The sequence below is a fragment of the Rhinichthys klamathensis genome, unplaced genomic scaffold, assembly GCF_029890125.1.
Source record: "Rhinichthys klamathensis goyatoka isolate OS25496 unplaced genomic scaffold, OSU_Roscu_1.1 h1tg000257l_1, whole genome shotgun sequence".
Lineage (NCBI taxonomy): Eukaryota > Metazoa > Chordata > Actinopteri > Cypriniformes > Leuciscidae > Rhinichthys > Rhinichthys klamathensis.
The window spans coordinates 234778-252553 of NW_026606779.1; positions in this window are offsets into that span (position 1 = coordinate 234778).

A 17776-nucleotide genomic window follows, 5' to 3' on the forward strand; every position below is an offset into this window, starting at 1 on the left:
CACACACACACAGTCTCTCTCTCACACACACACACACTCTCTGTCTCCCTCTCTCTCTCTCACACACACACACACACAGTGTGTTGACACGGGCTGACACACACACACAGTGTGTTGACACGAGCTGACACACACACACACACACTGGCTTTCTCTCTCTCTCTCTCTCTCTCTCACACACACACACACACACTCTCTGTCTCTTTCTCTCACACACACACACACACACACACACACACACACACTCTCTGTCTGTCTCTCACACACACACACACACACACACTCGCTTTCTCTCTCTCACAACACACACACTCGCGTTCTCTCTCTCTCTCACACACACACACTCTCTCTCACACACACACACTCTGTCCCCCCCCCCCCCTCCCCTCTCTCTCTCTCTCTCTCTCTCTCTCTCTCTCTCTCTCTCTCTCTCTCTCTCTCTCTCTCTCTCTCTCTCTCTCTCGAGTGCATGCTGGGAGTGAACGGAGTGTGGTGAGGGTGAGTGCGTGTTGTGGCCGTGTGCTAACAAACTTTTCTATCTTCTATCTTTTTTGTGTATGTTTGTTTTTATGTGTTGAACTTGTTCGTGTATTTAAATTGTAAAGGTGTTTGGGTCTGCAACCAGCGTTGTGCTGGGAGGCATGACGAACCAAAACACAATGAGTTTTAAAGATTTAACCCGCTGCCATGGAGTGAAGGTGGAGTCTAGAGTTAACGTGGAGCAGTGTTGTTTAGCGGTGGGAGAGATTGTGGGGCATGATCATATTGTCTCGGCATCGCGAATGAACAGTGCAATTGTTTTTTTTTTTTTAAACAGTTGAAAAGGCAAATGATGTTGTCCAAAGCGGCGTTGTGTTGAATGGTTCACTCGTGACTGTTTTACCTTTAAGTACCCCGTCTAAAAAGGTCATATTGTCTAACGTACCTCCGTTTATTAAAGACGAAATACTCGTGCAAGAGTTGTCTCGGTATGGAAAACTGGTTTCCCCTATAAAGAAAATCCCTCTCGGGTGCAAGTCACCTTTAGTGAAGCATCTAGTTTCATTCAGAAGACAAGTTTTCATGGTTCTGAAAAATGGAGTTGATGAGATCGATCTGGTTTTTAAGTTCAAAATCGATGGGTTCGATTACACCGTGTTTGCAACATCAGACACTACAATTAAATGTTTTAGTTGTGGTAAGATTGGACATCTTGTTCGTGATTGTCCTAGTAAAAAGGACAGTGCAGGTGCGAGCACAAGCACGGGACAGGGCGTGTCTGTTCCTCCTCCGGCTGAGATCGCGAGTGACGCCGACGCCGGTATGGCTGTGGTCGAGGCCGGTGAGAATGAGCTCGGGCCGATCGCAGTCGTGGCTGCCGAGAATAAATCTGATACCACTGAGATTGTTACTGAGCCTAGTAAAAATGATACTCTCTCGAAGTCCGATGAGCAGGCTGAGCATTCTGCAAACGTCTGTGTAACAGATGCTGATGAAATTGAGGTGGACGATGTTGATTTTGAAAAGGAAGCAAAATCTGTTTTCAAGATCCCAGTTAAAAGAAAGAAAAAAAACAGTGGAAAAGCTTTTAAACAAGTAAGAAAGGATGAGGGTGGTGTTAAGAATGTGGGATCAGACAGTGATAGAGATTCCTCTGATTCAAATGTGTCTCAGTGTTCAAATATGTCTATAAGCTCTCAAAATGAAAGCTTGGTGTGTTTGTATAGCACCGATGATATTAGTAAATTTCTGCAAGAAACAAAGGGATTGAAAGGAGTGCAAGTTGAGAATTTTTTTCCTGACTGTAAACAATTCATCAATGATGCGAGGTATCTAATGAAAGAGGGAGCCTTTTCAAGATGCAGAGATTTATCGTCTTCGAAAACTTGTGAACAAACTAAAAAAAACCCTTTCTAAAGATGATGAGGCTGTCAACTTCTAAAATTCTGCCAAAAATTGTTCTTTTGGCAGCTCTTCTTCTTCTTTTTGTTCTGGTCTCTAAAACAAAAATGACTAATTTTAAAATTGGATCTTTAAACTTAAATGGTGCCAGAGATGGTCATAAAAAGAATGATGTTATTTGAGTTTATTAGACAAAAGCAAATAGATATTATTTTTTTACAAGAAACGCACAGTGATTTTAAAAATGAGACCGACTGGAGAAGAGAATGGGACGGACAGATTGTCCTGAGTCACAAATCTTCTGTTAGTGGAGGTGTTGCGGTTTTGTTTTCAAAGCATTTTTTACCTCTATCTTGTGAAGTTGAGGAAATAATTAGTGGTCGTTTTTTAAAGATCAAAGTGAAATTTGAGAAAATCACCATGGTGCTTCTGAATCTATATGCACCTACAAAAGGATTAGAGAGAGTTCTTTTCTTTGATAAGGTGGACGCTGTTTTGAAAGATTTAAATTCAGAAGATGTGTTATTTTTAGGTGGAGATTTTAATTGTACGGCCAATGATAAGTTGGATAGGAATCATATAGAACCACACGCTGCTTCTCAGAAAACGCTTATACAACTAATTGAAACTCATGATTTATGTGACGTATGGAGAAATATGAATCAAGATGTTAGACAGTACACTTGGGCTCATAACATACTATCTCTTTGGCACGACTTGACAGAATTTATAGTGTTCAACATCAATGTAATCTTTTTAAATTTTGTAAAATTATTCCAGTGGGGTTTTCTGATCACAGTTTAGTTCTGTGCAGTGTTTTAATGAAGTGTGTGAAGTATAGGAGTGCACACTGGATTTTTAATACTTCATTGTTAAATGATCAACTTTTTTTAGATAATTTCCAATTTTTTTGGGAAACTTTTAAGCAGCAAAAACATTTTTATGCTTCTTTACTGCAATGGTGGGACTGTGGAAAAGTTCTTATTACAGATTTTTGTCAAAAGTACACTGTGAATGTTACTCGAGACATGGCCCAGTCAATGAAGACATTAGAAACAGAAATTATTGTTTTGCAGGATTTATTAGCATCTAAGAAGAATAAAAAGCATATTGATGACTTGAAGGAAAAAAAAGCAGTTTTGATAGATCTGTTGGGAGTTAAAGCACAGGTAGCTTTAGTCCGTTCACGGTTTCAAACTGTGACACAAATGGACGCCCCCTCAAAATTCTTTTTTAATTTAGAAATGAAAAAAGGTCAAAGTAAAATGATCCATACTCTACGCTCAGCTACAGGACAAGAACTAACAGAGCCTGCTGACATACGTAACCGTGCTGTAGAGTTTTTTTCAGACCTTTATAAATCTGAACTGAGGGAATGGGGTGCAGATGCTGATCTTTTCCTTGATGGACTGCCAAAGGTGGACGAAGAGTCCAACAATGAACTACAACAGACTTTGTCTGTACAAGAGCTTTATACTGCCATGATGAGCATGGAAAACGGTAAATCTCCAGGAATTGACGGGTTACCTGTTGAGTTCTATAAGACTTTCTGGCCCGTCATAGGAGAAGATCTGCTGACAGTTCTTAATGACGGTCTGGAAAGAGGACTGTTGCCACTGAGCTGCAGGAGAGCAGTCATCACACTGTTACCTAATGGTGCGTTCACACCGGACGCGAATAGCGCGTCAGGCGCGAGTGATTTCAATGTTAAGGGCCTTTACATAGTCAACGCGAGCAACGCGAGCAAGCAACGCGAGCGACGCGAGCTACGCGCTCCTTTTCATAGTACACAAGCGTCACCGGCGATGCGTGAAATGCAATACACCGATCGCGCAGCAGGGGGTAGTAGAGTCTAGAGTCGGGTCACGTAATATTCAGATCAAAATGGCAACTGAAGAGGAGTGCATATGCTGATTTTACATCGGCGGCAACAAAGGATGTATACGAACAAGCTCGCATAATTTTTCCTCTTCGCCCGCCATTGTATTCAAATCTTCTTCTTCTGTAAACATAATAATATACCTTTTTATGTACATTACTTGCAATGTCGCCCCCACCGACAACGCATAGTATTGCGTGCATCGGCGCGTCGCGTATCAAAAACTAGGATGACACATTTGGCTACGCATCGACGCATAATGGCGGCCGAAGCGTAGCGATGTGTAGCCTTGCGCACGCGTATGCGTACCGATGCGTTGACTATGTAAGGGCCCTAAGTCAATGCAAAGACGCGTTACGCGCGTAAAAAATTCCTGCGGCGCGAATGAGGCGTAGAGCGCGGCGCGGTAGGCGCGAATACTCCTCATTCGCGCGTCAAGTTCGCGCGAATGGCGCGAATCGAGCGTCTGGCGCGTTAAGCGCGAATGATTTAGTTAGTGTTATTTGTGCATTCACGCGTTTGACGCGAATTCGCGTCTGCCGCCCGAGTTGAAAAATCTGAACTTCTGCGTCAATTCGCGCCGCGTTAACCAATCAGGAGCCTGCTTGCTGCTGTCACGTGGTGAAGTATCTGGATGCTTCAATAAATTATTTTGTAATATATGACTGTGGTTCTAATGCACAACAAAGCAAATATTTTATCACATAAAACTTGATTTCAATATATGAGACATATTCATTTTGTATTGAATGCTATTTATTCCATATCTAGATTATATGAAATATTATTATAATGTAAAGACAACCAACATATAAGTTAGTGTCTGGACAGTGATGTGTGAGAGAGAGAAAAAAATCACAGGACAGATTAATCACTTTTGGAGGCTGGCTTCGTTTATTATCAAAACAAAAATAAATGACAGATTAGGTGGATGCGGGCGAGGGTGAACCTCGCGCCGGACTGTAGAGCGCGGGCTCGACAGGCATAGACCACTCGAGGCCGAGGGCTTATACGGCCTACGCTGTCCTCATCAGCGTCCTCACCATTAGGTCCACCAAACCTAGCTCCTGGAGCAAATTGTGAAACTCCTGAAACCCTCCAGAGGGTCTGGTGGACCCGAGTACAGCGACGATGTCCCCTACGCAGCTGTTTCTGCTCTCCAGAGCATATACGAGCGGTGACTCTCTCGAATAATGCTAATGCTAATGCTCGATAAACATCTAAAAAGATGGCCGCCAACGAGTTTCGAAACTTTCGCCTCCGGATTTCGCCTCTGACGCGCGTAAATTTCGCTTCAAACTTTTGTTGTTACGCGCGTCAATTTCGCCATTGACACGCGAATTAACACAAAGTGGTCAAGCGTCAAACTAGACGCGGTAGACGCGAATTTGACGCGCTATTCGCGTCCGGTGTGAACGCACAGTAAGAAAGGGGATCTTCAGTGTATTGGCAATTGGCGCCCTGTTTCACTCTTATGTTCAGAGTATAAAATTTTATCTAAAAGTTTGGCTATAAGACTTAGTAAAGTTTTAAGACAATTGATACATTCTGACCAGTCTTATTGTATTCCCAACAGGTCTATTTTTGATAATATTGCTTTAATTCGAGATGTTTTAGATGCTTCTAAACTCCTGGGAATTAACTCTGGTCTGATTTCTCTCGATCAGGAGAAAGCCTTCGACAGAGTTGAACATTTGTTTTTATGGAATACTTTAGAGGCTTTTGGTTTTAGCAATTCTTTTGTATCCATGATTAAGGCTATGTACTGTAACATTGAGAGTGTTCTTAAGGTTAATGGTGGTTTGTGTGCTCCGTTCACAGTGGAGAGGGGAGTTCGGCAGGGATGTGCCATGTCTGGGATGTTGTATTCCCTTGCCATCGAACCTTTACTTCAAAAGTTACGAGCTCATTTAAAAGGTCTGATTTTTCCTGGTTGTAACAACTCTTTACACCTTTCCGCCTATGCTGATGATGTTATTGTTTTTGTAAATGGAAATGAGGATGTTATTAAGTTAGAAAAAATAGTTAATGATTTTAAATGTGTTTCCTCTGCTAAAGTCAATTGGAAGAAAAGTGAGGCTGTACTAGTGGGAAATTGGAGTGGAGATCTTCCCGCTTTACCTGGAGGATTAATTTGGAAAAGAGGAGGTTTAAAATACCTTGGTGTCTATCTAGGGAATGAAAACTTCATTAAGAAAAATTGGGAAGGTTTAATTGAGAAAATAAAAGGTCGATTGGAAAAATGGAAATGGTTGCTCCCTCAGATATCTTATAGAGGACGTATTCTTATAATTAATAATCTTGTGGCATCTTCATTATGGCATAAACTTGCCTGTGTCGACCCTCCAAATGGACTGCTTGTAAATATTCAAAGAGAACTGGTAAACTTTTTTTGGGACAAGTATCACTGGACTCCTCAAAGCATTCTGTTCTTGCCCAAAGAAGAAGGAGGTCAAGGTCTGGTTAACCTCGCCAGCAGAAGAGCCACTTACCGTCTCCAATACATACAGAAACTTTTGATGGGACCGTACTCACTTGCGTGGAGACCTTTGGCTTTGAGCATCTTGAGAAGAGTGGGAAATATGGAAATAGATTTAACTTTGTTTTTAATGGATCATAAAAGATTGACTTTTACTGGAATTCCTCCTTTTTATCAAAACTTGTTCAAAGTGTGGGGTTTCTTTAAACATCGGTGGATGGAACCAGCAACTTCTCTTCATTGGTTGTTGGAAGAACCAGTTGTATTTGGAGCTAGGTTTGATACTTCAGGAGAAGACTTTCCTGGTCTAACAAATATATTATGTAATAAAAAGCTTTTTAAGCTAAAAAACATCATAAATAAATCAGGTTATAATTTACTGAGAGCTGAAAAAGTTGCTATCCTTTTAGGAGTTAGATCAGTACGTTTTGCAAAGAAGTTTCTTGACAAAATAACTCAAGTGTTAACTGTTGAAGAGAAGACGCTTTTAGGAGAGTTTGGTGCAGCGACTTTAATCCCTGATAGTAAAGATCTTTTTCCAGATCTTGAAATTTGCCCTGTTATAGAGGAGTCTTGTCTTAATAGCCCTTTGTTAGAATGTGGAGTTAATGAGTATATTGATTTTTGTACAGTAGAAGGGAAAATATTGTATAAATGCATTGTGAAAGTTATTCATCAACGTAATTTAAGTATCAAAACAGATACGGTATGGAGAGAAAAATTAGGAATTAATTCTGAAACTAAGCCTGTTTGGCGAGCACTTTACAAACCACCATTAAAAAAGAAACTTTGTGATTTGCAATGGAGGATTTTACATGGACCTATTGCTGTAAATGCCTTTGTATCTATTTTAAACCCCACTGTAAGTGACAAATGTCCTTTTTGTCTTGAACGAGAGACCATTTTTCATTGTTTTATGTACTGTTATCGACTCAACCCTCTTTTTGACTTATTAAGTGTGTTTTTAGATGTTTTTGATATTTGTTTTTCAAAGCAAGATTATGTTTTGGGTTTCTTTTATAGTTCAAAACAAAAGTTCAAATGTCATGTCATTAATTTTATTGTGGGACAAGCAAAATATGCTGTCTATATCACTAGGAGAAATAAGATAGAAGAAAAGCCAGGACAAGATGTTGTTTTAGTTTTTAAAAATATGGTAAAATCAAGAATTCTTATTGATTTTAACTTTCATAAATTGATGAACACGATAAAAGATTTTGAAATGCAGTGGTGTTGTAATGCTCTGTGTTCAGTTGATGCTGAAAAAATTGTTTTTGTAAGAGAGTTAAAGTAATCATATTTTTTAATTTTATTTTTTTAATTATCTCTTAGGTGTGTGTAAAGTTGTATAAAATGTAACACATATTTTAATAAATTGATTCTAAAAATCAAAATCAATCTCTCTCTCTCTCTCTCTCTCTCTCTCTCTCTCTCTCTCTCTCTCTCTCTCTCTCTCTCTCTCTCTCCTCTCTCTCTCTCTCTCTCTCTCTCTCTCTCTCTCTCTCTCTCTCTCTCTCTCTCTCTCTCTCTCTCTCAGTTCCTCTATGAAACACACCTGAAGCTCATCATCAGGCTCTTCTGATTCTGTGATCTAGACTCGATCCGGCTGGTTTAATGCTCTCTGTTGGGAAAATAACAGCGAAGAATAAAACACAGCAGACAAAGTGTTTATTGTAAAACTTCCTGGCATTTCCTTCGACACACTGGATGAAAAACACATTTCCAGACTCAGAGTTTCTCCTCTGCACGTGTGTGCTGCTGATCAACACAGTGAGTAAAAAGAGAGAGAGAGAGAGAGAGAGAGTGTGTGTGTGTGTGTGTGTGTGCGCGCGCGCGAGAGAGAGACAGAGAGATTGAGTGTGTGTGTGCGAGATAGAGATTGAGTGTGTGTGTGTGTGTGTATGTGTGTGTACAAAACAAAATGCACACAAACGTGGCTCTGCTTGATGAACATAGTCGGTTTTGATGAGAAAAAAAGAGAAAAAAACTATAACAAACAAACGAATATGCAGATGTGTCAAAAATTGAGATTATTCTATGCGAGTTTGTCATGTGATCAGAAACTAGCGCAGTCCGTCTGACGTCACTAGAGGGCGCTGTAACACATGTTTTCAAGGTTTTGTTGTGACTTTTTGTTTTGTTGTAATGTCTATATGGTTTCCATGGTGACCAGTTGACATTAAAGGCTTCAAAGTAAAAAAAAAAAATATATGGTTTTAGTTTCAGTGAACTAGGCCTATATAACTATATACAATTATGCAGTGTTGCGTGGAGGTTTAGGTTTCCTGGCACTTTATAGAGTATCATCCATGGTGGTTGCCAAGGTGTTGTTGTTGGTGGTTGCTAGGGTGTTACTAAATGGTTTCGTACTGTCTCATGCAAAGTCCTATTCAGTGGTGTCAGTAAAACGCGTTAAACAACATCTGATGTTTAATGATCGCAAACACAAGGTACTTTTCAAACAAAATCAGGCTTATTATTAAATTAATGTAGTATTTCTGTAAATCCTGGTTGCATTTTGTTTATCAGGTTCAGTTATAGTTATAATTTACTAATAAAAAAAAAGCAATAAAACAATGAAATAAACTTTAACTGAAATACAAATAAAATAATAATTTTATCTGAAATAACTCATTTTATTTCAGTTAGCTGCCAAGGCAACATTTATTATTTTTATTTAGTTTAAATCTAAAATGTTATTTACTGTAATTAAATTAAATTAAAACCAATTAGCAATATTTAAAAATAAAAACGAATAAAATGACAAAAGCATATTACGAAATTACTTAAACCTAAATTAGCATAACTAAAAATAGAAAAATAAAAGCTAATTCAAAATATTCATAAAACTAAAATAACACTAATGTCAATACTTTGCAAAATAGCCATTAGTGCCGTGATTTTTTTAATAACCATATTTTAAAAACGAATGAAAATAACAGAAACACAACGACATTACTAAAACTTTAAAATGAAAATATAAAAATTAAAGCAAATTAAATTTTAACTCTTTTATTCCAGCTTCATGCATTATTTTGTGTGCAATAGCGCCCCCTAGCGTATAACAGGGAAAACACGGATCGCGGGAAAACAGTGGCGGGAAAAGGGTTAACAAACCTAATATCTAAAACAACTCTTGTTCCCGGGGAAACCACGTGCTGATTTGTCACCAGGGCAACATGATTACAGGAGCCAGTCTCTCATTAACTCTATTGATCCGTCAGCTTCATTAGCGCTTGTTTTCAGTTCAGAATCAGTTTAATCAGAGGAACAGCAGGACTGAAGCTGTCATCTAGAGAAATCAAGAGAAGAAGAAGATCGTTATAAAACACACTGTTTGATTCTGTCTTCTGATTGGCCAATGCACTGATTCCAGTGGCGAGTATTTCTATTGAGTGCTGTGAAATATAAATCGAAAATAATCGCATCCAAAATAAAAGTTTGTGTTTGTATAATATATGTGTGTGTACTGCGTATAATTAATTTTTTTATGTATAAATACACACTTATACATGTAAACATTTAAGAAATATTTGCATATACTGTATATATTAGGGGTGTAACGATACACAAACCTGACGGTTCGGTTCGTCCCACGGTTTTGAGGTCTCGGTTCGGTTCATTTCGGTGGGGTGGGGGGGTTAGAAAGCTAAAATTGCTTTTATTTTTTATTAAACAGTGCTTTAATGAACAAATTGTGTCCTTGTCTTTAAATTAATTCAATTACAAGTAAACGTTTCTCAAGGATAACAAAATGATCTGCTAATGCTGTAAACTACAGCCCTTACTTGCACATTACTATAACATTAAAGCTTAACAACAGAGCCTAGACTTTTAACCTAAATTATATAATAATAATCAACACTCAAATAACAAATTGTATGAAAACATGTAAACTGCACATAAGGCAATTTTTGCATTAACATGTTTTTACTCTAATTTGTTATTGTCATATAATAATTTACACAGTTGCTGTTATTTTCATGACAACTATTTTAAACATACATTAAATAATCAAGACATCATAAACAGGTTAAGTAAAATATAATATATAGGCTAATATATAGCATTTATTTAGTGAAAGAGTTAGCAAACCAGCAAGCTGTGGACACTGAATGACTTGCCTGAGGTAAATATAAAGCTATGTGAAAAACTAAGCGTTTTATTGACGTATTTCCGCTGTTGAAACACTGATTGAGTGTTTACACGAGTTATGATGCCTTTCAGTAAGTATACTGTATCTTTCAACATACCTTCGGGTGTCCATTCATGTTTATTCTGTAAGTGAGGAAGAGATGATCGCGCTCCGCGCTGCCACATGCATACAGTGAAATCTGTCACGCCACATCTAAGAGCGCCAAAACGGCATTTATTGTTTGCATTTCGTGATCAAATAGACATAATTTGAAAGATTACACCTTGCTTATTATCAAAAGTAACAAAACACTGAGCTTATTGCGATTATATGTGGTTAATGGTGGTTAGGCAACAGCCCTGTATTCGTTGTGTACACATAACACATGAGGTGCAATGAGCCGGGGCTGGGCGGGGCGCGTTCGGTTCGCCATGAGAGTATCGCGATACGTATCGTGGGTGGTGTATCGCGGTTTTTCGGTTCGGTTCAAATATCGTTACACCCCTAGTATATATATATTTATATATTATTTAAATATGTATATTTTATATATAAATAAATAAAAATTCTTAAATATATACATGCATGTGTGTGTACTTTGTATGCTGTGTATAATTATTTTGTATATATAAGTAAACTTATATATACAAAATAATTATACACAGCACACACACATATTATGTAAATACAAACTTTTATTTTGAACTTTTCGATCAAAGAATTGGGTTTTGGCGACCGTTTATTTGTTAAATATTAACCATGTAAAGTCTGACATGAAATAATAGTCAGAAATATACACATATACATGATTTTTTAAAAACCTTTTAGACAAAAATTGCACTCGTTATGCATCATATCAGGCTTTTATTTTATTTCATTTACAAACTGAGCATATATTTTCTGTTTGCTGCAGAAACTTGTAATGTAAATCAGTGAGATGTTTATGACAGTACAGCAGGACTGGAGGAGATTGAGTGCAACGTTTTGATCATTTGTGGGATTTATAGGGTTAAAAAAACACACATTCATTCCAGTGCAACCAATGTCATTTTATATGTGAAAATGTCATTTGCGATTTCCTTTTTATTTGTGCACCTCAAACTTGACCTCTGTCGTATTGACCTCTGACCTTTTGACCCCAAACACTGCAGTCTCTGCTCTCATTGGCTCACTGTACGTGACGAATCATGAGTGTTTTTTACAGGACTTGATCCGAAACGTCTCCAGATAATGAGATATAATATATTTGATCACTTTTAAAACATGTTTTATTATTATTAATTCCCGGGAAGGCGTCCAGGAGGCGTCCGGAACAGATGCCCGAGCCACCTCAGCTGACCCATCTCGATGTGGAGGAGCAGCGGCTCTACTCTGAGCTCCTCCCGAGTGACCGAGCTCCTCACCCTATCTCTAAGGGATCGCCCAGCCACCCTGCGGAGAAAGCTCATTTCGGCCGCCTGTATCCAGGATCTTGTCCTTTCGGTCATCACCCAAAGCTCATGACCTTAGATGAGAGTAGGAACGTAGATTGACCGCATTACTGCAGAAGCTGCACCGATCCGTCTGTCATCTCCCGTTCCATCCTTCCCTCACTCGTGAACAAAAACCCAAGATACTTGAACTCCTCCACTTGAGGCAGGAACTCTCCACCAACCTGAAGTGGGCAAGCCACCCTTTTCCGACCGAGGACCATGGCCTCGGATTTGGAGGTGCTGATCTTCATCCCAGCCGCTTCACACTCGGCTGCAAACCGTCCCAGTGCATGCTGAAGGTCCTGGTGTGAGGGGGCCAACACGACAACGTCATCCGCAAAGAGCAGAGACGAAATCGCGTGGTCCCCAAACCAGACACCCTCCGGCCCCTGGCTGCGCCTAGCAAATTCTGTCCATAAAAATTATGAACAGAACCGGCGACAAAGGGCAGGCCTGCCGGAGTCCAACATGCACCGGGAAGAACTCTGACTTACTACCGGCAATGCGAACCAAGCTCCTGCTCCGGTCGTACAGGGACCAGACAGCCCTTAGCAAAGGACCCCGGACCCCATACTCCCGGAGCACCCTCCACAGGCCACCTCGAGGGACACAGTCGAATGCCTTCTCCAAATCCACAAAGCACATGTGGACTGGTTGGGCAAACTCCCATGAACCCTCCAGCACCCTGTAGAGGGTATAGAGCTGGTCCAGTGTTCCACGGCCTGGACGAAACCCGCACTGTTCCTCCTGAATCCGAGGTTCCACTATCGGCCGTGTTCTCCTCTCCAGTACCCTGGCATAGACTTTCCCAGGGAGGCTGAGAAGTGTGATCCCCCTGTAGTTGTACCTAGGGCTGTCACTTTACGTTCGAAAATCGATTGCACAATCGATCGGACCAACCAACACAACTATCGAAAACGAAAGTAGGGAATCGATTTTAACGGCCTTCTCTCAGAGTGCGTCACACAGCAACTGCAGGCTCTGACAAACACACATAACAGCAAACTATACTTCTGCATAATGTATCTCTTTTTACAACAAAAATGTGAATTCTGCCGGTATTCAGACAGTCTCATGCATACAGATACAGATTCGGGCTACAATCACGCCTACGTAGGCAAAATTTGTTTGACATTTAAATAATCTAAATAATAATTCTAATCGTAAACACAGCCATGTTGAAGCCTGCAGTAATGTTTTTCATTGATGTTATGGCAGTCCACTCTGCTTATTGTTTTTTGTGAATGTTGCACTCCTGTTTGTCATTGTGCTGAAACTTCACGCCAATAAATCATCAGAAATATTGCTGACTTGTGCGTCTTAAGCGCCTCTTTACGCTCGTCCTAATGCCTGTTAGGTGTCCGTGGATTTGCCTATATTTGGCGCTGAAAATGGAAACATCTTTAGACATGGAAAATCGATTTTACAATCGATTCAATGAACACTTATGTCTCAAAAATCGATCAGGATTTTTTCACAAAAGTGACAGCCCTAGTTGGAACACACCCTCTGGTCCCCCTTCTTAAAAAGAGGGACCGCCACCCCGGTCTGCCATCCCAGAGGCACTGTCCCCGACTGCCACGTGATACTGCAGAGGCGTGTCAGCCAAGACAGCCCCACAACATCCAGAGACTTGAGGAACTCAGGGCGGATCTCATCCTCCCCCGGTGCCTTGCCACCGAGGAGCTTCTTGACTACCTCTGTGACCTCAGCTTGGGTGATGGACGAGTCCACCTCTGAGCCCTCAGCCTCTGCTTCCTCAATAGAAGACGTGACGGCGGGATTGAGGAGATCCTCGAAGTATTCCTTCCACCGTCCGACGACATCCCCAGTTGAGGTCAACAGCCGCCCACCTCCACTGTAAACAGCGTTGGTAGGGCACTGCTTCCCTCTTCTGAGGCGCCGGACAGTTTGCCAGAATCTCTTCGAGGCCAGCCGATAGTCCTTCTCCAAGGCCTCACCGAACTCCTCCCAGGCCAGAGCTTTTTTGCCTCCACAACCATCCGGACTGCAGTCCGCTTGGCCTGCCGGTACCCGTCAGCTGCCTCAGGAGTCCCACAAGCCAACCAGGCCCGATAGGACTCCTTCAGCTTGACGGCATCCTTTACTTCCGGTGTCCACCACCGGGTTCGGGGATTGCCGCCTTGACAGGCACCGGAGACCTTACGGCCACAGCTCCGAGCGGCCGCTTGGACAGTGGAGGTGGAGAACAAGGTCCACTCAGACTCAATATCTCCAGCCTCCCTCAGGATCCAGTCGAAGCTCCGCCGGAGGTGGGAGTAGAAGATCTCTCTGACAGGGGACTCGGCCAAACGTTCCCAGCGAACCCTCACAGTACGCTTGGGTCTGTCCAGCTTCCTCCCCCGCCATCGGATCCAACTCAACATGGTGATAATGACAGCTCCGCCCCTCTCTTCACCCGAGTGTCCAAGACATACGGACGGAGGTCGGATGAAACGACCACAAATTCGATCATCGACCTACGGCCTAGGGTGTCCTGGTGCCATGTGCACTGGTGGACACCCTTATGCTTGAACATGGTGTTCGTTATGGACAAACTGTAACTAGGACAGAAGTCCAATAACTGAAGACCACTCGGGTTCAGGTCAGGGGGGCCGTTCCTCCCAATCACGCCCCTCCAGGTGTCACTGTCGCTGCCCACGTGGGCGTTGAAGTCCCCCAGTAGAACCACGGAGTCCCCAGTCGGAGCACTTTCCACTTTCGAGAAGGCCGGGTACTCTGCACTGCCGTTCGGCCCGTAGACGAACACGACAGTGAGAGACCTGTCCCCGACCCGTAGACGAACACGACAGTGAGAGACCTGTCCCCGACCCGTAGACGAACACGACAGTGAGAGACCTGTCCCCGACCCGTAGACGAACACGACAGTGAGAGACCTGTCCCCGACCCGTAGACGAACACGACAGTGAGAGACCTGTCCCCGACCCGTAGACGAACACGACAGTGAGAGACCTGTCCCCGACCCGTAGACGAACACGACAGTGAGAGACCTGTCCCCGACCCGTAGACGAACACGACAGTGAGAGACCTGTCCCCGACCCGTAGACGAACACGACAGTGAGAGACCTGTCCCCGACCCGTAGACGAACACGACAGTGAGAGACCTGTCCCCGACCCGTAGACGAACACGACAGTGAGAGACCTGTCCCCGACCCGTAGACGAACACGACAGTGAGAGACCTGTCCCCGACCCGTAGACGAACACGACAGTGAGAGACCTGTCCCCGACCCGTAGACGAACACGACAGTGAGAGACCTGTCCCCGACCCGTAGACGAACACGACAGTGAGAGACCTGTCCCCGACCCGTAGACGAACACACGACAGTGAGAGACCTGTCCCCGACCCGTAGACGAACACGACAGTGAGAGACCTGTCCCCGACCCGTAGACGAACACGACAGTGAGAGACCTGTCCCCGACCCGTAGACGAACACACGACAGTGAGAGACCTGTCCCCGACCCGTAGACGAACACGACAGTGAGAGACCTGTCCCCGACCCGTAGACGAACACGACAGTGAGAGACCTGTCCCCGACCCGTAGACGAACACGACAGTGAGAGACCTGTCCCCGACCCGTAGACGAACACGACAGTGAGAGACCTGTCCCCGACCCGTAGACGAACACGACAGTGAGAGACCTGTCCCCGACCCGTAGACGAACACACGACAGTGAGAGACCTGTCCCCGACCCGTAGACGAACACGACAGTGAGAGACCTGTCCCCGACCCGTAGAAGAACACGACAGTGAGAGACCTGTCCCCGACCCGTAGACGAACACGACAGTGAGAGACCTGTCCCCGGCCCGTAGACGAACACGACAGTGAGAGACCTGTCCCCGGCCCGTAGACGAACACGACAGTGAGAGACCTGTCCCCGGCCCGTAGACGAACACGACAGTGAGAGACCTGTCCCCGGCCCGTAGACGAACACGACAGTGAGAGACCTGTCCCCGACCCGTAGACGAACACGACAGTGAGAGACCTGTCCCCGACCCGTAGACGAACACGACAGTGAGAGACCTGTCCCCGACCCGTAGACGAACACGACAGTGAGAGACCTGTCCCCGACCCGTAGACGAACACGACAGTGAGAGACCTGTCCCCGACCCGTAGACGAACACACGACAGTGAGAGACCTGTCCCCGACCCGTAGACGAACACGACAGTGAGAGACCTGTCCCCGACCCGTAGACGAACACGACAGTGAGAGACCTGTCCCCGACCCGTAGACGAACACGACAGTGAGAGACCTGTCCCCGACCCGTAGACGAACACACGACAGTGAGAGACCTGTCCCCGACCCGTAGACGAACACGACAGTGAGAGACCTGTCCCCGACCCGTAGGCGAACACGACAGTGAGAGACCTGTCCCCGACCCGTAGACGAACACGACAGTGAGAGACCTGTCCCCGACCCGTAGACGAACACGACAGTGAGAGACCTGTCCCCGACCCGTAGACGAACACGACAGTGAGAGACCTGTCCCCGACCCGTAGACGAACACGACAGTGAGAGACCTGTCCCCGACCCGTAGACGAACACGACAGTGAGAGACCTGTCCCCGACCCGTAGACGAACACGACAGTGAGAGACCTGTCCCCGACCCGTAGACGAACACGACAGTGAGAGACCTGTCCCCGACCCGTAGACGAACACGACAGTGAGAGACCTGTCCCCGACCCGTAGACGAACACGACAGTGAGACCTGTCCCCGACCCGTAGACGAACACGACAGTGAGAGACCTGTCCCCGACCCGTAGACGAACACGACAGTGAGAGACCTGTCCCCGACCCGTAGACGAACACGACAGTGAGAGACCTGTCCCCGACCCGTAGACGAACACGACAGTGAGAGACCTGTCCCCGACCCGTAGACGAACACGACAGTGAGAGACCTGTCCCCGACCCGTAGACGAACACGACAGTGAGAGACCTGTCCCCGACCCGTAGACGAACACGACAGTGAGAGACCTGTCCCCGACCCGTAGACGAACACGACAGTGAGAGACCTGTCCCCGACCCGTAGACGAACACGACAGTGAGAGACCTGTCCCCGACCCGTAGACGAACACGACAGTGAGAGACCTGTCCCCGACCCGTAGACGAACACGACAGTGAGAGACCTGTCCCCGACCCGTAGACGAACACGACAGTGAGAGACCTGTCCCCGACCCGTAGACGAACACGACAGTGAGAGACCTGTCCCCGACCCGTAGACGAACACGACAGTGAGAGACCTGTCCCCGACCCGTAGACGAACACGACAGTGAGAGACCTGTCCCCGACCCGTAGACGAACACGACAGTGAGAGACCTGTCCCCGACCCGTAGACAAACACACGACAGTGAGAGACCTGTCCCCGACCCGTAGACGAACACGACAGTGAGAGACCTGTCCCCGACCCGTAGACGAACACGACAGTGAGAGACCTGTCCCCGACCCGTAGACGAACACGACAGTGAGAGACCTGTCCCCGACCCGTAGACGAACACGACAGTGAGAGACCTGTCCCCGACCCGTAGACGAACACGACAGTGAGAGACCTGTCCCCGACCCGTAGACGAACACGACAGTGAGAGACCTGTCCCCGACCCGTAGACGAACACGACAGTGAGAGACCTGTCCCCGACCCGTAGACGAACACGACAGTGAGAGACCTGTCCCCGACCCGTAGACGAACACACGACAGTGAGAGACCTGTCCCCGACCCGTAGACGAACACGACAGTGAGAGACCTGTCCCCGACCCGTAGACGAACACGACAGTGAGAGACCTGTCCCCGACCCGTAGACGAACACGACAGTGAGAGACCTGTCCCCGACCCGTAGACGAACACGACAGTGAGAGACCTGTCCCCGACCCGTAGACGAACACGACAGTGAGAGACCTGTCCCCGACCCGTAGAC